This window comes from Protopterus annectens, chromosome 15.part0 (genome assembly GCF_019279795.1).
Source record: "Protopterus annectens isolate FY-2018-M chromosome 15.part0, PAN1.0, whole genome shotgun sequence".
In the NCBI taxonomy this organism is placed as follows: Eukaryota; Metazoa; Chordata; order Ceratodontiformes; family Protopteridae; genus Protopterus; species Protopterus annectens.
Window position 1 is genome coordinate 730,273,137 of NC_056749.1, and position 22,791 is coordinate 730,295,927.

The 22,791-nt window shown below is 34.8% G+C and overlaps 1 long non-coding RNA gene across 1 annotated transcript in view; it reads right to left on the bottom strand.

Annotated features, from left to right (window-relative positions):
* Positions 1–11,421: 11,421 nt before the first annotated feature.
* The window catches only part of LOC122789669, a 293,202-nt gene continuing 281,832 nt past the window's right edge, over positions 11,422–22,791 (bottom strand). The window contains exon 2 of the long non-coding RNA XR_006362854.1: positions 11,422–13,368. This is a non-coding gene — a long non-coding RNA (uncharacterized LOC122789669). The remainder of the gene's footprint in view (positions 13,369–22,791) is intronic.

The window sequence follows — 22,791 nt, forward strand, 5'->3', positions numbered from 1 at the left end:
ACACCCTGTACAAGTAATGACAACTGTGCCATATTCCTGTTTTCTATTTTTGGATTGAGGGATATATAAGCTTTGTGTCTGATGCTCATGGTGTATAGCTGACTTAGTGTTTAGTACATCTACGTTTATTGTGTTGAAATGTAATTGTACCTTTGACTTATTTTGGCTTTGGAAAGTTAGACATTTGATAGCATCAAAATTTCCCAGCTCTATTGTTAATGATCTTGTGAGGGTTGTGAAGTCAGAAACTTCAATGTGTATCATTACTTTCTAACATCTGTCTTTAATGATTTTCCAGTACAAACTTATGGTGTTAAACTGAGGGAATTCAGTGATTATCAGTACTTTTGAGAGGTATGACTGTGTGAATCTGTGATGTATGAGGCCTACTATTTAATAATGGACACATATAAGTCAAATAAGTCGCTGATGTCCCATGTTAAGGTAATTTCTGCACAAATCTCCCACCTTTTACTTGCTTACAGTACCAAGTTATGACATATGAGGATATGCCACTTATTCATATTATTACACAATACACTCCAGGTTAAAGGTTTATCTTGTAAAGGCTGCAGTTGCCATAGTTTTAATTCAGGGCTGACTTTGTCTGATGCAAACAGTACACAGCCATTACATGGGTAGGTAAAGATTATGAAAGTTGCTTGTCATCAATGTTACTATAGATATGTGTGTAGGAGAAAGGTTTTAGACCCCTAGGTGGAGAGTGAGTGTGCTATGTGTTGTCTCTTAGCCAATGCGAGAGCATATTGAGCATGCCTACATCTGCCTACACCCACAGCAGCTGGTGGTTCACCCTCTAACTCCTCATCTGCTTGTGGCTGTGATGATCTTGGCATTGGTGGTGGAATGTGTGCTCCTTCCCCCCTTGCAGATCCTGCTGAAGCTGTTTTCTCAGGATGATGTTGTGCAACATGGCACATACTGTGAATATTTCAGTAGATGTATGTGGATTGTACTGTAGGGCTCCCCCAGAGGTATCTAGGCACCAGAACTGTGAATTCAGCAGCCCAAACACACACTCTATGATATTTCTGGTTTAAGCATGTGCCTCATTATGGCGTTCTTCAGTGGCTGTGTGTGCATTTCTGATGGGTGTCATCAGCCATGGTTCCAGTGCATAACCGGCATCTCCCAGTGATTGACCCTGTGGGATATTCCCCTTAGTGAACATCTGGTAGAATTGGGAGGTGTGCCAGATATGTGAGTAGTGGCAACTGCCAGGGTTGCCAACACACATGTTCAAGAAAATTCCCTTGGCATTACACATGACTTGGCAGTTAATAGAGTGGTAGCCCTTTCTGTTTATGTAAAGCCTACCCTGTTCCCCAGGTGGTGCCTTAATTTCTATATGTGTGCAATCTATGGAGCCTAGTACTTCAGGGTATTGTGCTACATGGTAGAACTCTTGCATATTTCTGGTCCTCTCTTTAGGAGTACAGGGAAATATATGTGGTCACTGGCATGTTGAAGCATAACATTCAGGAATTGATGGAGGATCCTGGATGCTGATGCCTGTGATACCCCCAGTATGCCCCTGTTGGTCTCTGAAAGGTACCTGTAGCTAAGATTCTAAGTGCTACACACTGGGATGGGTTACCTTTGTCTGGGCCTGGCTCTGATTGAGGACGACAGAGATTACAGAGTTCCTGTAGTGTGACCCTTTTGACCCTGCAGCACTCTACAATTTCCACATCATGTAGTTTGTGAAAAGTTAAATGGGGCCTGAGAACTATTCTCCTTCTAGGCCTAAGTCTATTAGCACCAGCAGCAGCAGGATTTGCTTCAGCCTGTTGCACATACAAATAAATTAATGCAGCAGCAGCCCCTAACATTCTTTCTGTTTAGACTTCTTTCCATGGCTGTATTCCAATAGGTTTGGGAATTTGCAGGGAAAACCAGCACTGAGTCTACACAGTTGCTTTATAGCGTGTTGAATAGCTCCATCACATTGGATTGATTGGATTAGCATGCAGTTCAGCTGCTTATGCTGTAATTAGCATGCCACTGTGTGTTTACCTTCTTTGCATGATGGTGCGCCCCTCTACATGGTACTTACCAAATGTAAAACTGTGTGCTACAATGTGTGGGTTGTGGCATGACACGCACATGGTAGAAACAGACCGTGTAGGGTTTATTGAATTTGGCTGAAGAAAAAAAAAATGAATCATGGCAATAGAACACAAGGGTAGCAAAAAAACTGTATGGAATAAAGAATATTTGTTGCTAAATAAAGCTATAACTGAGAATTGTAAAAAGGTATAATGTAAGTATGGCCTGGATAGATTACAAAAAGCATTTGACATCATCTTACATTCATGGCTAAAGAAATGCTTACAGATGTATAAGATGTACATTACAGTGACCAGGAAACAGTGGCAAACCACTTTGCAGTTGAGCCATGACAAAAAGCAAATTAAACAATTCTTCCTCTAAAACGTGCACGCTGATTGGCCAGCCCAACCAGCGTGCCCGTTGTAAATCCCTCAATATACTAATGGAAAAAGGTCCGGTCGCCCGGACTTTTTCCGTTAGTATAAAACACTGTCTCACTATGTTAAAAGAGTTTAACATAGCGATACAGGTTTAAAAAAAGCAACGCAGATCTCCGTTGCTTTTTTTCTAAGCTGTCTAGCTATGTTAAACTCCTTTAACATAGCGACACAGTGTGTAAAAAGCAACGGAGATCTTGCGATCTCCGTTGCTTTTTTTTAAAACCTGTCTCGCTATATTAAATGGGTTTAACATAGCGAGACAGCTTTAAAATAAGTAACGGAGATCTCCGTTGCTTATTTTAAAGCTGTCTCGCTATGTTAAACCCATTTAACATAGCGAAACAGTAAAAAGCAATGGAGATCTTGCATTCTCCGTTGCTTTTGCCCACAGTTCTGATGTACTGTATAGGCATGCGCAGTACATCAGAACTGTCACGGAATATCAGACAGCTGCGGAAGGGCAGCAAAGAGGCATTATACAATGCCATTATTTAAGAAAAGTAATTATTTATTTTCTTAAATAATGTCATTGTATAATAGCAATAACCCACTTCTGGGTGTGGGTAATGCAGGATTTAACCACGGTTGTCTTTGTTTGGTCCCTCGGGCTTCGCCCTCAGGACCAAACCACGTCAACCGTGGTTAAATCCCGCATTACCCACGCCCAGGCGTGGGTTATTGCTATATTATTATCCCAGGGTAAATATTCAAAGGGGGCTATTCCAGGGTGACTCTTTGCCACACCTGTTGTTTTATTTTGTCATTAGCCCATTAAATTGTTTACTTAACACATTGTGTTATGGCTACAATTTGGCTTCCAGAAAACAAAATTGTTTAAAGATTTCTCATCTTCTTTTTGTGGATGAATTAAAACTGTACAGTTCATCAGATGAGGAGATAAAAGCACAACTACAAATGATTAAAACTTTCTCTGGTTATATAAGAATGCCATTTGGTCTTGATAAATGTGCAAAAGCAACATTTAAAGCAGCAAAGCTGCAGCACCAAGAAAGTAAAAACCTAGGACAGGAGTGTGATATAAAGGAACTTCAGCAGGAGGGAGTGTATAAATATTTTTGAATACATGATGGATCAAAAATAAAACATTAACAAATGTAAATAAAGCTCAGTAAGGTATACTTCAGAAGACTAAAACTAATATTGAGAACTGCCTTGACATCTACGAATAAAGTCTAAACTATAAATTAATCTGCTCTTCCTGTTCTAATTTTTGGGGTGATCTACTGCCCCAAAAATTATTAGATCGGTTGGATAAGAAAACAAGGAATATGCTTTGGGTGTATATTATATAATCAAAGTTTCAAAACCTCAAACTGCATATGTTGAATGACATATGAGCGAAGTTTGAAACATCGAATATATAACAAAAAAAAAACTTACCTGAACGCTCTGAGCAGGGGGGCAAGCCTCACTGCACCCCCCCCCACTCTCCCGCTACTTAAATATACCAACTCTGTGACCGCACTTCAGTGCAGAAAAGGGAAGTTTTTCCATTCTCCGCTGTACGGAGCCGTTCTTTGTAACCTTCAAACTTTTGAAAGTTCAATCATATGGTGTCGACCATATGACATTCGAACTTTCAGTCGTTCGATTATTTAATAGGGATCCTATGCTTCATCCTTATCAGGTGATACATAAAAGTTAGTGTATACCAACATTATATTTTCCTTGCACTGAAGGAAGTATGTGCCTCCAAGAAATGTATTACATGTATAGATCTGCAACTGGGGCACTGCACACATGCCGACCACATCATATCCAAACAGTGAAAGTTTTAAAGCCCAAAGAGAAGTCTATGATGAAGTCTAATTTTGTCTGTGACTTAAACAGAACATGCTATAAGGACACATATGTGTATCAGAGACTGCCTCTCCTATGGAATAAGCTTCCCAGCCATATGAAGCTGAGTTAATCTAGTACGCAGTTTAAGTGCAACCTAGACAAGTAGATGGGGAATAGGTCATTTACACTGGCCTAGTACCCATGCCCCTTATAGACAGAGGAAGCTTATAAATGCCTGAATTTCAATGTCCTATTTGAATACAAAATATCATTATTCTTTCAGGAAAACTTGGCTAGGGTTAGAACCCCCCCCCCCCCCAAGTCATTAGCCTATAATAATATATGAATCTGTGACATCTTTGCTTAGTTTAGTAGAAGGATTTTGATATCATGCAGGAATGGAAATAAAACCAGAAGTAGATAGATATGAATCAGACAGCAGCTGAATGTCCCAAGAAACAAAAGAAAAATATAAAGAAAAGGATCAAATGAGAAAGAAATAAAGGTGAAAAATGTATAAATATAGTGTCAGATATATATATATATATATATATATATATATATATATATATATATATATATATATATATATATATATATGTCCTGGAACAATCTCAGTTGTAACTAAAAGATGAAAGGTTAATAACAGTGGCCCAGGATAGTGGCCTACATTCATATTGATTTACAAAGTTCGTTGAACACGTGGGAGAAACAGACAAATGAAGGTTCTGTAAAAAAAACCTGGAAACAGTAACATATCTTTTTGCTGGGTGTGAAACATTCATGCCAGAGGACCTGTATACATAGAAGCATTATAATGTGGCACAACTGCTGCACTGAGAATTCTGCAAACACTACAATATTGAAGTAGCTGAGAAGCATTTAGTAACATAAACCATAAAGCATTGTAGAGAATGATGAAGTTTATATCACGTGGGATCACCCATTACCAAAGGAAACTAGATACAGTAGGCCATAACAAAAGACAAATGTATCATTGATCATTGAAATTCCTACACCTAGTGATTACAATATCTTACATCCAGAGAGACAAAAAGTAATAAAATATCAGCATTTATAGGCAGAAACGAGAGCAATGTGGAAAAACAATAACTAGACTGTTCCAAAAGTAGTAGTTGCAATGAGTCTAACAAAAAAGCTGCAGTCTTACTTAGATGTACAAATAAATGTAACTGCATATGAATTACAGAAGGAGGGAATTCATGGTACATTGCAGGTGCTGAGAAGAGCACTCCTGGCTAACAACAAAGGTAAAAACAATACTAACTTCATGAACTTTAATCATACCCCAACATAGGAATGGAGTCCATTCCCATCATGGTGTTAGAAACCAAAAGACTTAGAGAAATTAAACCAACAATTTTCATTTTTGTTAACCTCATTTCACTGATGATGAACTCTCTATCTTGTTGAGTTGAATTTCAGACCAGTTTACCTTAGAGTTGTTTTCATTTTATTGAAGCTTGAAGATGCATAGGAGAAAAGTTTTATCTGCTATCAGTGAATCATTCAATTCATCAAAATTAGACACACATACTCTAGTTTTGAGATCACTTGCATAACCATCACTAGTATCTTTAACTCCTTGATTTCCAGCAAAGAAGATACGATTCACATATGGGTTTTTTTTTCTTTGGCTCAACACAGGCTTAATATTCATCTGTTATCTCTGTTAATTTGTATTTTCCTTCTCTATAAGGCAAACAAATTTAAATACCAGAAATGTCAAATGCCTTTATTTCTTCATCACCTGCATTGTATAGCAACTCTGCATATTCAACTTTCTACAGTTACTCTGCAATTCCACTTGTGATGAGATAAAACTCAGACTTCTGAACTCATAATTTCCAATTTCCAGACAAATTACCATACAGTTTCACAGACAGTGATGGTTAGATTATAGACACACTGAGCCAAAATGAAGAGTTTCATGGTAATAAACATAAAAAAAGAGAGTGGTGGATCAGTATTGTTTCACCCTAAAGTGTGGAAAACATGATTACTTTGAGTGCTTGAGATACAAAACACAAAATATAATTTTTTTCAACTTTAAATGTTAAACAGTAACCAAGAGATTCTTTAATGTTATTCACATTGAAATACTCAAATCAAAAGATCTTTTGCAAAATTTACTTCAAAATTAGAAAAAAGAAACACCTTAAGACTGTTTCAAGTGACATTTTCTGTTGTAATATTGCAGATAGCGCACAAGAACAATTTTCCTATAGAACTCACAGAGTAGATGTTCAACAAAGAGACAGCTTTAGGAGCCATAAATTACATACAACACACACACACACAAAAACACACTCAACATGCTACCAAAATAAATTATTGTGAACAGTCATAGTGATGTAAAATGAGTGATAGTCATAAGTACTGAATGCAAAAATACTGAAAGTGTCTAAAACATCAATGTCAGCTGCTCAACAAATAGAATACTTGTCTTTGCATCTGAAAGTTCAGAACAGAAGACTTTGGCTTCTATTCCCACCCAGGTGATTGGATACAACACAATATTGGTGGTGTGTCCATCCTTCAGATGAGACATTATACCAAGGTCCAATCTGCTTGAGCTGGTGGTAGCTCAGTTGGATGGAAAATATCCTGAAGCATTTTTTGAAAACTCTACAGGAAGCTCCCTGGTGTACTGGCCAAATCTCCCCTAGTCAGTATGAATACTACCTCAGATCTCTGCTAAAAAGAGGCTAATGGCCTAGTGGTTCTAACCTGGTGAACAATGAATAAATAATTAAATAATAAATAAACCAAAATATGCTTTGGATATGTTCACATGAAGGAAAAAATCCATGTATCCTTCCAAGATCAATAGAAATCCCAAGGCAGTGTAAGACCTCTACTGGCAGAATCTTCTGCAAATGCTGTACCCTATTAATGATGACACACTCACGAGGTGACACACACATTCCTGCTGATTCATACATCCTAAGGTCCTCCATTCTTATTTGCTCTAACAAAATGACATTTCTATTAGATGACTACAACCATTCATCAGTAAACAGCCTGCCCTTCACTTTCAGTGGTCATTATAGCTAATACTTCCTTGGCATTATAAATGTTAACTCCCTTGTTCAAATTTTTAACCATTCTATTAATGTCCCAATACCCTTGCTCTTATCCTCATAAATATGGTCACTTCTAACAGGCATCCACATGTATCATCACCCCCTATCTAAATCAGACGACCTTTAAAGAAAAACAGGTGGTACTCCTCTGCAAATGCCTATATGGTTAAAGACTACTCAAAAGCAAATATTCTTTAGTTGCTTGATGGCCTAAATAAATTCTAGTGTAACCCTTCATCGATGGCTCTCATTGTTAAAGCTATTGTCTATGCCACTGACTTCAACTCTCTCATAAATATATTGATAAGACAGTCCCTAGCCACTCCAAATATAATAAATAATGCAAATATAACAAAAAATGTAAAAACAGACCCCTAGGTTGGAATACCTGCATAAATAAATTATATAAAATAGAAATAAATTACTTAGGCCAGTACTTACGTATTATCGCAAACAGATTTCTTACATCCTGTAATTCATAATGTTTTTAAGAAATGACTTTAGTTGTAAATAAAAATGACTGTACATTCCAAATTAGTATTGTACCACATCGTTTTAGAAACAGGAGCAGGAATAAGAAACGCAAGCTGGAGGTTGTCAACCAGCTGCTAGTGGACAACATTTTTCATTCAGTGTGCTTTTAAAAACACTCAGCCTACAACCATTCTGTGTACTACACTGACCAGAAAAGCAGGGGAAGTGCGAACCTGTAAGTGTTTTACTTCTCTGTACTACTGTTGAAAAGCACTTTCTACATCAACACTGCCTTTTTGTTGTACTAACTGCAGTTAACATGTGCCATCTTAATTTTGCATATTTGAGATGCCCTTTCAATATAGAACTGCCATGATCATGGACTTTTTATCCATCACTCAAGTCCAATTTTGAAATTAGATTCACAGTGTTGCATTTAGTAAAGCTGTATGTGATCACTAGATCGCTGAAGTCCAAATTTGTAATTAGGAATTGCTGTTTATACCAGGTGTTTAAATTTTAGATATTCAGGACTAGCTGGTCGTTAAAAACAGTTGGGGATGGTGCCACAGAATTGAATGCGTTGTTTGATGGTTTTTATCACTGATGCTTGAGACGTGTTTCAAAGGCAAATCAACTAATTGCATTAATTTACAAAAGAAATAAAGGGAAAAAAACACATTGGAGAACAGAGGGGATGTAGGGAGTCAGATTATGAGAAGTGAGGGCCACTGCACTAAACTGATGATACAACTACTGCAGTTTTTTACCGAAAATATGTGGAATTACAGGATGTAAAAAAATCTGGTTGCGATAATACGAAAGTACCCTTAAGCCTTATAAAAGTTATCTGTCTCCTTCCATTAAAAGCACACTTAAGAAAATTAGTATTGGGCTTAAGAGAGCCATTAGAAAGCTTAGAGCTGAAAATGAAATTAACTCATTCACTTCAATCGAACTCAGGAAGGTTGCACTGTAACTTCCAATGGGCGGAGCCTCAGCCTTTTGACAGAATCAAATTATGTCCTCACATTTCAAACAAATGTTCATATATCTGGAACCATAGGCATTATGAAAGAAGTATAAATGGCAAACTCTTCAGCACAAACAATTTTTATAGTGGTAGTATTCTTTAGGTTCTAGGTCTTAAACTGAATTTTATAAGTCACAACAAACACAGTAACTATTACATTTGTAATATTTTGTAAACAACTTACAATATCTCAGCAACTACTGAAGTTATACACATACTGTCAGGAGCATTTTATTCATCTTGCTGAGAGCTTCCATATGAGACTAAGGAGTTATTTCTGTGTTACTTGGTTGTTGAGATATTTAGAAAAATGTGAAAATTATATCTATATAAATTAGCATCACAAAAACAACAGTTAATATCTCTTTACCTGCACTAGACAGAGGTCAAATATTAATGCAGTTGAGTTTGCTATTGTGTAAGCTTTAAGATGAAATATTTTAAAACCTTGTACATATTATGGTTTTGGAATTATTGGTGCAAATATGAACACAAAATATCTGATGCCTAGAGGCGTTAGTAGGAGTTAACTGCAGATGCACCTGGAGGCGTTACTTTTATGTAATGAATTAAAATAGCCAGTAGAATCAAAGATCACTACAAATCTTTTTTGAACTGTGTCAAGAAGTTATGAACTAACGTTCAACAATGTTTAGAGACAGACCATAATAATATTGTCTTCATTTTAATCTAAGCTTTCACCGCTCATTAGTTTCCTGAAGCCTGGATACCAGTAATGCTGTTGCATAATGGTGACCAAGCCACAAACTGTAGTTATCTATAAACCATTATTTTCACTAGTCTCATATGTAAAGCTATGAAATATATTTTCTCAGATTTTATTAATCTAGGCACTGAAAATCTGTTAACCCAGGATATTAATCATTTCAGCTTCGTCAAAGGAAGGTCCTACTTCTTTAATCTCATTAATTATTTTTTTTTTTTGAAAAAGTCACCAAAACAGTATATCAGGAGCTGGACACAGCATTTGGCACTATTGTCCATGCAGGCATTATTGTCAGACTTGTACATGTGAATATAAATCCTTATTTCGTACAGTGGCTAGCAAACTGGTTATCTGATAGAATCAATGATAGAATCAATGTAGTTAGGATCACAGCTGCCAATTCTAAAATCAAAAAAGTTACCAGTGATGTACCATGAAACTCAGTTTTGGGCCCTCTCCTGTTTGACATCTGTTTTTCAGAACTTCAGCGCAACACTCTTGGCCTATGGTTATCTAAGTTTGCAGAATACTGTAAATTTGGTGTTGTTATTCAGTCTTTTACTGACTCATAATTGCTTCAACATGATTTAGACCATGTTAACATTTGCTGCAAGTACAATGTTCTGAAATTAAATGTTAAAAGATGTAGCATAGTTCATTTTGGTAATCAAAACATTTTCCCATACCATATAGGCAACACACCCTTCAAATCAGACAGTGCCATAAGGAATCTAGGCACTCTAGTTGATAATTCCTTATCTTTTAACCATTGTGTATCAAAATTGTTCAGAAAGCCTTAAATCTGACTCATATAGTTAACGAGGGCATCTCATCTAGATGCAAATAAGTCATAAGTCCCATTTATACACAGGTCAACAGACTTATTATTGAATATAATGCCATTTTGATGTGCACTTGTCTAAGCATATAATGTAATGTTAGAGACCTCAGAGCTTCTTAACAAAAAAGATGGTCTCAAAAATCTTAGTTATCAAGAAATACTGGCAGCCCTTTCTCTAAACTTAATTTCTAATAGACTCCATGGAGAACTGCATCTAGTTTTTTAAGCCATGAACGATCTGTCCCACTTTCATCTTCTATTCCTTTGCAAAATAAATCTTTCCACAAATATCCAGTTAAAGGTACTAAATCATCAATAGATAATTAATACACATTGGCATGATAGAGTCATATCCCAACATATCCCCCTCTTCTGGAACAATGTTCTACTACAGGTCAAACAGAGCATCACCCTAGCCATCTTTAAGATAAAATCTAGGAAGTAAAAGAGCATTCTCAAATTTTCTGCCAGTCTATCTTGTGTTACCCTACTTTAGGCTCAAAGGAACGTTTCAATATGGATAATTGGCTTTTCCTGTTATGCTCTGCAGACTGATTGTCCCCTATATAAGAACATATGAACAATGCCTTTGTGATAGTTCAGTTAAGGAAATTAAGAATTTCATTAAGAACAAGGAACCCGAGTCCCACCCTTGGAGATATGCCTGAGGTTTATGTTTGCTAGCAAGTACCTCATGGACTGATGAGCTAGACTGGGTGTTATATTTGTATATTGGTAGGAAGAACATACATTGTCAGGTTGGTCAAATAAAAATGTGCATATAAAGTGAACTGCTTGCTTATCAATACTTTATTGAAAATTGACGTTCACCTCATGGTCATGTGACTCGCTTCCTTAAAAGAATACTGAGCTTAAGCTCATACTGCTGTATCAGATATCACTTAAAGGATACATATACCATATCATGCAATATATTTATTTACAATGGTTCCACAGGGAAACAAATCATCTCCAAACTGTAGTGAAGGTAATGAAGCAATGCCATGGGATAGTGTGTTCCACTTTCTGCATTTAATTCTTGAACATGCCACAAACTTTAGAGTTCTGTATTAACTGCTGTGTTCATACAGTCATATTAGGCCAATGCAGGGCATTGTGAGTGTACCACATATTTCACAGCTTTGTACCAGTTGTTCTGTTCCTATAGTCATATTGGTCCATCACATGATATCATGTGAATATAACATAGATTTCATATTATGATACTAGTTCTCTTTCATATAGTCATGTTAGGCTGTCACAAATGACATCAAGTGAACATACTACTGACATTACAGTTTTATACTAACTCATTTGATCATACAGTCACATCAGGCCAACACATGACATTGTATGAACATACCACAGAATTCAGAGATTTGTACTGATTTCTTTGCGGATACATTCATGTTAGGCTGACACAACATCATGTAAACATGTTGCAGACTTCACAGTTTTGTACTAACTGCTCTGCTATTGCATTCATATTAGGCTGACACATATAATGTAATCAACAAACTTCACAGTTTTGAGCAAACTACTCTGTTCATAAAGTCATATTATGCCGATGCATGACATCATGTGAATGTACCACAGAGTTCACAGTTTTTTGCTAAATGCCATATCTGTAAAGTCATATCATACCAACATATGACATATTATGAACACACCACAGATTTCACAGTTTAGTGATAATTGCTCTGCTCTTTCAGTCATAGGCTGACACATAGAATAATATGAGCACACTACAGAGTTTACTTTTGTACTAACTTCTTTGTTCATGCAGTCATATTAGGCTGACACATAACATCATATGAACATATCACAGAGGCCACAGTTTTGTACTAACTGCTCTGTTCTTGTAGACATATTAGGGTGGCGCATGACATCATATGAACATGCCACAGAGTTCAAAGTTTTAAATTGTCACATTATGTACCTTTGGATACCTACTCATTCTAATAAGAAGCATAAATAATGTTGAGATACACTAGCACTTGAAGTAAAGCAGCAATTTTAATTTACATAAAATGGCAGCACAATGTTAACAGCTTCTTCACTCATAGTAAAATTACTAGGAACTGGCAAACCAGACTCAGTGCATTGTGGGATACAATGCTTCTTAAAATGGCAGTACTAATATATTACTTCATAAAGTGGCAATGCTACTATACATGTTCACTGCATATACAAGCATAAAGCAGCTATGCATGTCTAATCATCACATCTCTCTCCCCAAGAAGAGACAGACCTCTCCCTGAAACTATGAAACATGGGATAGTACACTACCAATGCACCTACCATTTTACATATTTAACATTCTTGAGTCCTCATCAACAATCCAAGTGTTCTAGAACTTTTACATGTGCTTGATAAGCAATTATTCATTAAACAACAGCAAGTGAGGTAGGCTTTATTAACAAAAATACATAATACATAAAGAAGATTGAAAATAATCACTTTTCTGGGTAACCATTTGAATGTCAGGACCCACTAGAGTGAGTCCCAAAACATATGCTAAATGGCAAAAAAAAGGCTTATTTACAATTAGTCCAAGACGGCTGTTTCCCAGAATATTCAATTTTTCCTAAGGTGTGGTGATCTCGGAGTTGGTACATATAAGTTCAGAGGGGCTGCAGGGGAGCTTGCCCACTGCAAAAAAAAGAAGCTTAAAGGAAAATAGTGATGTTCAAGATTCACTCTTGTCCTGTACTTTCAATCTTTTTTTCAGGGTGTTTCATTTAGCATTTCAAGTGCCAGCATTTCAACAAGCAACTCTTTTCTGTCTTTATTATCCATCTATACTCTTGATATATTGATGGAGTTTTGACTTCTCACCCACCAGGAGTCATAAGGAATAGAAGTGGAACCTGTGAAAGATAAAATATCTTTATTCAGTTTAATTCCTGAATTCATAGTAGTTTGAAGCACTCTCTCCAGTCACAAATCATGTGTCTCTTTACCAGGACCCAACATTAGTACATTATCCATAACAACAACAAAACTTTTGTGCCCCTTCAACAAATTATACACCTCTTGTTGAAGCACTCCTAATGAGGAAGTTATAGGAAATTACACTCTTTTAAAATTGAATCTTTCCACCTTTCTCTAGGGCTATTTGTTAAAACCCACTGGAAGTTTCTAATGTGGAAAACACTTTGGCATCAACCAGTTTAGATGCAATGGCTTTTAGTGTAGGTAGAATAAATCTCTCTCACGATTGCATCATTAAGCTTTTTAAAATCAACACATATTTGAATACTGACATTCTTTTTCATAATACTGATCATTGGCACACATAATTCGATCAGTTCTATTACGATCTTGGTCACACCAAGTGCTGGCTCATAGGTTCATATGTTCATACTAGGCTATCTGCCCTGGGGAAATTATAAGCCTAGCCCGATTCTGTATGGCTTACGCCACCCCTTGATTTGAGTATACTGTGCCCTTTTTAAGGTTTAGTTTACTGTGCCTCTGTCTAATAGTGACACGGGAGTAATCCCTGGGACAAACCTACGATCCCCCATCCACTTATCGAGATTCTTCTTGAAGAGATTCAGTGAGGTGCTCTGCCTCACATGAACTGGAATTCTATTCCAGAGCGAAGGGAGCCTCTGGGTTATGAACCTGTCCTTCCAGCAAGTTCTATTTATTTCTGTGCTGAGGTTCAAGTCCCTCGAGTGTGGCTCTAAGGGATTTAGATTTACTGAGGTTGAGCATGTCCATTAATTCTGGATTTGACATAGCTTTGTATGTCAGGCATAGATCGCCTCGAAGTAGGTGGTATGCAACTGAGTAGAGCTGGAGTTTTTTTAATCGAGCAGCATATGGCATCTGTTTGAGACCCTTGATCCTCTTGGTGAGATACTTTTGGGGTCTTTCTAATTGCTGCAGGTGTCGGGTAAGGTACATCCCAAAAGGGGCATTGTATTCTATGATGGGCCTGATGAGGGATGAATAAAGGGGCACAATTACCTCTCTTGATCTAGATGTGAAACCCTTCGTGATGAGGTGGGCTATGTAGAAGGTCTTTCTAACCACTTTTGCAATGTGGTTTTCAAAGGAGAGATTGCTATCAACTTGGGTCCCCAGGTCCCTAATAAAATTCTCTGTACTTAATGGGTTTCCGCCTATGTGGTAATTTGTGGGCACATTGTTTTTGCCAAAGGGTATGACTATACATTTTTGGCATTTAGCTTTAAACCATGGCGCTGGCACCAGTTATCTGTCTCTGTGAGACCTTTTTGAAGGATGTTTGTGTCAGCTGGAGAGTTGATTATGGCACCCAGTTTGCAGTCATCTGCAAACTTGGTGAGCCATAGTCCTCCCACGTTTGCCTGTACCTCGGAAAAGTATATACCGAACAAGAGTGGTCCCAGGACAGAACCCTGTGGGACGCCACTTGTGACCGGTTTCGAGTCTGACATGGCTCCAGCAACTCTCATTCTGTGGGTTCTGTCTTTGAGCCAGTTTGCAACCCATCTTGTGACATAGGGGTTTATATTTAAGCTGGATAGCTTATCTATGATGCCCGAGTGGGGTATTGTGTCAAATGCCTTTGCAAGGTCCAGATAGGCTGTGTGGACTACCTTCCCTTCATCTATGGCTTTGGTGACTGTTTCAAAGAAGTCAACCAGGTTCAAAAGGCAGGATCTGCCCTTGACAAAGCCGAACTTGGTAGGATCTAGTGTCTGTAGGTCCCCAATGTCTTTGTTTATGAGCTCCATGATGATCCTCTCCATAGCCTTGCAGACTAAGCTAGTCAGGCTTATGGGGCGATAGTTTCCAGGGTCCGTAGAGGCTCCACCTTTGTGGAGTGGGACCACTGTTGCTGTACACCATTCTGTGGGCACATATCCTGTAGTGAGGCTGAGATTGTATAGCTGTTTTATTTGAGGGATTAGTTCCTCTTGTAGTTCATGTAGGACGCCATCTGGTCCCAAGGAAGCAGTGTTTTTTGCTTTGGAGAGGGCAGCTTTCACCTGAGCATCTGAGATGTTTGGGAGGCAGCCCTCTGCCGGGATAGATACTTGCTCTTTTGGGGGGGAGGGGGTGGAGAAGTTTGCACTGAACCTGTCTGCCAGGATATTGGCGATGTCTGTGGGTTCAGTGTATTTTTTGTCGTGTAGAATCAACTCAGAACAAGTCTGGGAGTTGCATCGCAGGTTTCTAACATAACTGAAAAAAGCCTTATGATTGTCTTTGGTGTCCTGTGCAATTTTTCTCTCGAAGCTGGCCTTGGAGGATTTTATGAGGGATCGTAATTTTTTGCTAGTACTGGCATTCATTTAAGTTGTGCCCTTAATTTAGACAGCATAGGAATGTACTCTTCGGGGTGTAGTCAAGCGTATACAACATTATATTAGTCTTAAGATTCATCTTTACCATTTCAGACCTAAGCAGACCTAACTTTACATAGAGCATACACTGACTTCATTGTTCTGGCAATCCCGCTCATCTTTCATACCTCAACCATGCTGAGCATATTATTTATGTACAGATCATGAAGCACATAAACCCAGAACTCATACTTGATCCCCTTCTACTCGGACATGAGTAGAAATCTACCAGTGCACTTGGGTTTACCTAAAGGGCTATGTATTTCTGCCTCTCTTCATGCAACTTTGGATGCTGAAAAATATTTCTGTAAGAAACATATGATATCATAGTAACATCAGCTGCTGTATCAATCTTAAAACTCATTTGGGTTCCATGAACAGTGAGTTTTTTACCCAGTGTGATTCGGTGTTTGGCATAGCAGTTACTCAGGAAAAATGCTTTCTGTATACTTTTTTCAGTTTTACCTTCAACTGCCACTTCATTAAACAACATAATTTTACAAACTATAGCAACATGAACCCATTTTGTTATATTTCTTATACCTTCAGTCATGTGCAGCACCCTTCTCTGACTGAGCTTTAATGATTACACCTTATGCCTTTGCCAAAATTATATCCACTCTGCCTTCTTTAATCAGTGTCATATATATTTTTTTATTTTTTTCCATTTATTTGAGCTTTACCTCACAGATATCACTTGACATATTCTTGGCATAATTTTGTTCCTTTACTAGTTCATTGTCTCTAGCAATCTGTACTACTTTTCTCAAACTCAAATTCACTTCTAATTGTAACTCTTTTTTTAAAAAAAAAACATTTTTATTTGAGAAATTTAATATACAATAAAGTTAAATAAAATGAACTCATTTTTTTTCTTTTTTTAAAAAACAAATAAAATAAAATGCATTTTACATGAAGTAATAACATAACAATAAACAATGTATAACTATATACAATATGTTCACCATAGATCAATACATTTAAAATAATTTATAAATATGTAAATGATATTTACTATAATATAGAACTACTTTTGTAAAAAATCATATATTTTATTCCAACTGTGAAGAGAAGAAGTATTTTTAGAAATTCTATTCCCGATGGTTAGTTTTTCCAAACAAGAGACTTCATTTAGAAGATTTTTAAATTCTTGTAAAGATGGAGAGGAATTAGATTTCCAATTTCTAGTGATAATTTTTCTTGCTATGGCTAGCATAGACCAAATCAAAGGGTAATCAGATACCTTAATACAAGCTGGAACTGGAGTATTAACTAATATTAAGGATTTAGTTAAAGTAAAGTTGTCTGTAAAAATAGCTTGCATAAAATCATTTATATAATCCCAAAATGTTTTCAATTCGATACAATCATAGACCATATGAGACCAATCAGCATTTACTTTATTATTACATCTCCAACAGTTTATATCTTTTTTCCCAATTTTACTCAATGTATGAGGAGTAATAAAGGATCAATTTAGATATTTCCAGGAAAATATTCTCCATGTTAAAGAAGAAGTAGTCATACTAGATGATTTAAAAATATTGAATTTGTCTTTGTCTGTGGGAAAATAATTATTAATGGAAAACAAAAAGTTCCAGTAACTGTCAGAGTAGACATCTAAATCTGATTTGATATTTGCAAGAGTTTATTGGTGGAAGGAGAATTATTCTGAAGAGATAAAATCAAGTAATGCAATAAGTTTGGTATAACTTTCTTAACTGAAGGGGTTGTTAAGTCAATTCTATTTTGTATAAAATTCCTTCCTTCATGTAACTCCAACCAATAAAGGGACTCAAATCTGAATTCAACATCTAGTAAACTGACTGATTTCAAGACATTATTTGACATCAATTGATACCAAAAGAATAAGTTTTTCTGTTTAAAGATACACATTTTATTAGAGTCAGATGTAAAAAGAATACCTGTTGAGTAGGCTATAGGAAAGAGAAGGAATAACCATTCTTTATAAACATTATATTTAAATACAAAATTTCTAAAAGATTTTAACAAAAGAGTTAAATAATTACTTTAAAATTTTAGGGAACAAAAGGTGGAAAGCTGATCTTTTAGGACCCGAATTAATGGGTTATTTATAAACAACAGTTTTTGAGAGTTATTTTGTATAGTATCCAACATTAATATTTCAAACAAATGTTTCCATTTAGCTTGATAATTAGTATCAATTAAGAGAGAAATCACTTTTACCATAGATGAAATTGAATACAATTCTAAATTAGGCAATGCTATACCTCCATTATCCCAGTTTTTCATATGGTGAGATAAAGCAATTCTACATTTATTTGGAAACCATACAAATTTAAAAAAAAATTGCATTTAATTTTTTAATTATCCAGTACAGGGGAGGTATAGAGATGGATTGAATAATGTAAAGACTTTTAGGGATTAAAATCATTTTACGAATAGTGATTCTTTCATCCATAGAGAAATGTATTCTATTCCAATTCTTTGTTAAATTTTCAATTATTGTAAGATAATTGCTATAGTTAATTTGTATGATATCCTTAATATTTTTAGCTATTGAAATGCCTAAATAAAGAATTTGATTGGATTGTGTAAGATATTTTTCATAATCATTATGTAAATTAAATTGTTTTGGGCCAATTAAGAGAATTTGTGTTTTATTATTATTAAAAGCTAGACCAGATTTCCTTTGAAAAAGATTTATGTTATTAAAGAGGGTTCGAATAGATGTATTTTCATCAGCCATGGTGATAAGAATGTCATCAGCAAACAATTGTATTTTATATAATGAAGTGGAATTTAAATTATAGCCTGTTATATTGTTATCCCATCTTATTAGGTTTGCCCATAGTTCCATAATTAGTGCAACTAATAAAGGGGACAACGGACATCCTTGTTTAGTGCCTTTAACTAATGGTATATTTTGTGATATACTTGTGCCAATTTTAATGTATGCTTGACTATCTATATATAACTGATTAATGAGATTTATAAATTTATTAGAAAAATTTAGTTCTTCTAATAGGATAAATAAATAATTCCAGTTAATAGAATCAAATGCACTATTAATATCTAAACTAATAAAAGTCAAATTTTTATTTAATTGTTTAACTGATTCAATCAAAATTAAAGTTCTTTTTATGTTATCATATGAATTCCTATTCACTATGAATCCTGTTTGATCATTGTCAATCAAATTAGGTAATTTTTTTTTAATCTATCAGCATAAATAGACATGAACATTTTGTAATCTACATTGAGTAAAGAAATGGGTCTATATGAGGAACATTTGGTTGGATCTTTGTTTGGTTTTAATATGAGAGAAATAAAAGTGTATTTCCAAGAAGGAGGGGTTTTGATAAAGTTTTGTGCGAGGTAAAAGACTTCATGAAGTAATTTTAGTGCCATATTAGGAAATATTTTATAAATTTCTGGAATGATGCCATCATTTCCCAGGGCTTTATTTTGTTTTAATTTATTAATTTGTGTTTGAATATCTTTAAAGGAAATTGATTTGTCTATAATATCTTTCTGTTCAGTAGATAGTCTTTTATTAGTATATTTGCTAACAAAGGTTTTTATATCTTCTTTAGGATCTATTGTGTTAGAATTTTGGTTGATATTGTTAAAAAAAATTCTAAATTCCGATAGAATGTTACGAAGATTAGTTACCCTCTTTTTTTTTTTTTGAGGAGATAATATTTTATTTAATCTTTTAGTTTTATTAGCCAATAACTTTAAAGATTTTGAGTTATTTGAATAATTAATTAATTTATATTTTTCTGCAATTATTTTTGTTTTATGGTTTAATTTTCAATATATTTATTATTTAGAGAGTTTATTTCCATTTGTTTATCAATGGTATCTGTATCTAATTTTTGATTGAGCTTTAGATTATCTATTTTATGTTGTATATCACAAAGTTCTTTATCCCATAATTTCTTTTTATTATAATACCAGCTCATATTTTTCCGTATAGATATGCTTTTAAAGCATCCCATATATATATTTTTGATATGTCATTTGAATTATTCAGTTGTAAAAAATTTTGAATTTCAATTATAATGAATTCTTTAAATTCTTTTAACTTTGTAATATAAGCTGGTATTCTTTTGATTTGAATAGTAGAGACATTGTTGATATTGAGATAAAAAATAATAGCATTATGGCCAGAAATAGGGCATGTTATTACTTTTGTATTACTTAGAAAATCTAATAGGTCATTGGAAACCAAAACTCTATCAATTCTAGAATATGTATTATGTCCGTGGGAATAAAAAGTATAAAATAATGAATTTGGAGTCATAAAATGATTAATATCTTTTAAAAGAAATATTTCAATAAAATCTCTTAATTTCTTAGCTGACTATGAGATCTTCCTTTTACCTTTATTAGAAGAATCTTTATGATCTAATATACAATTAAAGTCCCCTGCTATTATTGATTTTCCTTTTGTAAAATGCACAATTTGATCTAAATGTTGTTTAACCATGTTAGTACCTATACCTGGAATCCAATATATATTAAATAATGTATATATTTTTTATTTAGTTCCAAAGTTATAGCACAAAACATTCCTTTATTGTCTTTATAACTATCTATTATTTTGGGTAATGGTAGTGAGTTATTCTACAAGATGGCTACTCCTCTCTTTTTTGAAGATGTTTAGGTCTTACTAAAACAGAATAAGATTTATTATTTAGTTTAGATAAATCCTCCGAGAGTAGGTGAGTCTCTTGTAAAAATATTAGTTGAGATTTATGAAGTTTAAGGTATCTAAATAAATTACCTCTCTTACCTGGATTATTTAAGCCATTAATGTTAATGGAAATACTTTTTATAGCTGTCATTTAAGATTAAACAAAATAAATCAGAGAATTGACCATCAGGTGTTAATATTATATTAATTTCTAGTAATTTAGTATGAGATTTCCCAGTTGGAATAAAATAATCATCTTCAGATCTCTTCAAAAGAACTTACTATTCAAATTAGTGGTGAACAACAATAAAACTTTCAAACAAATAATACCATAACTGATTAGTAAAATAATATTTACAATCCAACCCCTTCTGGAGTTTAAAACTCCCAATCTAGGTGACATAGTCTCACCTAAATTAACCCTTAATCTAGTAGCATCATTAAACCAGCTACTGTCTAAAAAATAAAGTTATCTTCAGGTAAAAATACCAAACTGTAGCAATACTACTATTAATATGTGAAATGTTGCTAATGCAATAAGCAGGTGTAAAAAAACATTTGTGAATTTAATCAAACTATGAATCATAAACAACCCGGCTAGATTATCATGTTCTATACATTTCCTGAGTACTAGCAACATATAAGCATCTTGTAGTAATTAAACATTTTTACATTAATTCATGTGAACACTTTATACTAACAGGATAAAACAAGAAATAGATAAGAAAAAGCATGGTATTCAGCAGTTAAACATGTTAGGAAAATTATAAAATCCCTGTTGCTCATATTATTTATAGTCATTTGATGAATCTGAAAAACTTCTACCAAAAAAATTCAAGATTAAATATGTGAAACATCTAAATGAAACAATTGGAGCAACATAACCGTAGTTCATATTCTAATGGTTAACCTCCATACATTTATATATATTCCTAAGCCATGCTGTAAATTAAACGTTGCATATAAAATAAAGTCAAAATAATATTATTTTGATCATCTTGTGTCCAGAGTGGCAAGGAAGGCCTTTCACATTACACATCTCGTAAGTAATAGCATTGCTTCTGAAGTGAAAAAAATTATAACCCCCCCTATACTCATCTCTCGTCATGCCAATAATAGAGTACAATGCTTACATAGATATGTACCTTACTAGACATCTGCAGCAAATGAGGAGACCATTAAGATCTCTCAATATGAAAATTCAGGTACATGGCATACATGAACAAACTGAAATTACTGTCACAGTACTCTTTGTGACCTGTGCCTTACCTACAGAGCAATCACTGATCCTGCCTTAATAAAATTGCTTCATATCTATAAGTCACAAGGGGCAAAATTAATTCACTTTAGGGACCCCCAACTCAGCCTGCGTCCTCAACACAATTTCCCAGAGAGACATTATATCTCATGAATGTCGTCATTCCTCAGAGAGAAATTCTCAATTCAAGTCAAAAAGAACTTCTCAATGACTCTATATATGCATCACTTTAGACAATTGGATGAGAAACAGCAAATTTATCCTGGGAGTTTCACCTGTGTCTTGTTAGATAGGAGCAGTCAATATTAATCTTTTTCTGCATGAAAATATAGTCTGTATCTCCATTATTTAATAAGAAATAAGAGTGAAACATGACCAGATTTATAAGGACCCCAGGGCAATTAGCTTTGTAACCTCCTATGATCCTATGTAAATCTATGATTGATCAGTAGAGGAGAAAAGAACAAACTATGTTCACTAAAAGCTGCTTTGGGTGTAATTTCTTTGCAATGTCAGAACTACCAAAAAGGTATCTAAAAGAGTTGTTTTTCCTTTTTCTTGTGGTATATTAAACTTATAATTTAATTATGTGGCATTAATAAACATCCATAAAGTTAGTTGGGAAACAGTATGAATTGCACTTGCACAAGACTGTAGATTTCAGGTAAATAAGTGTGGTTAAAGAGAATGTAGGATCACTTAGTGTTTTTTTTTCTTCAATACATAACATCAGAGATAAAGCACTGAAGTAAGACCTGCTAACAGATGCATAAGTCATTTAACTCATTTAAAATGCTTTGAGTTAATACATAAGAAACACAAAAATGCATGCCAAAATGATATGTAATAGTCTATAAGCAGTGTAGTAAGAAAACTACCATTTAATTGTATCCAAATGTTTCTTAATATGTGATGAGAATTATTAGAGTTAAATGATCAGAAAAAGAAAATTTACAGCCTAAACAAGCACTGGTTGTACTTCAATTCCTGTTCCAACAGTAAATGGATG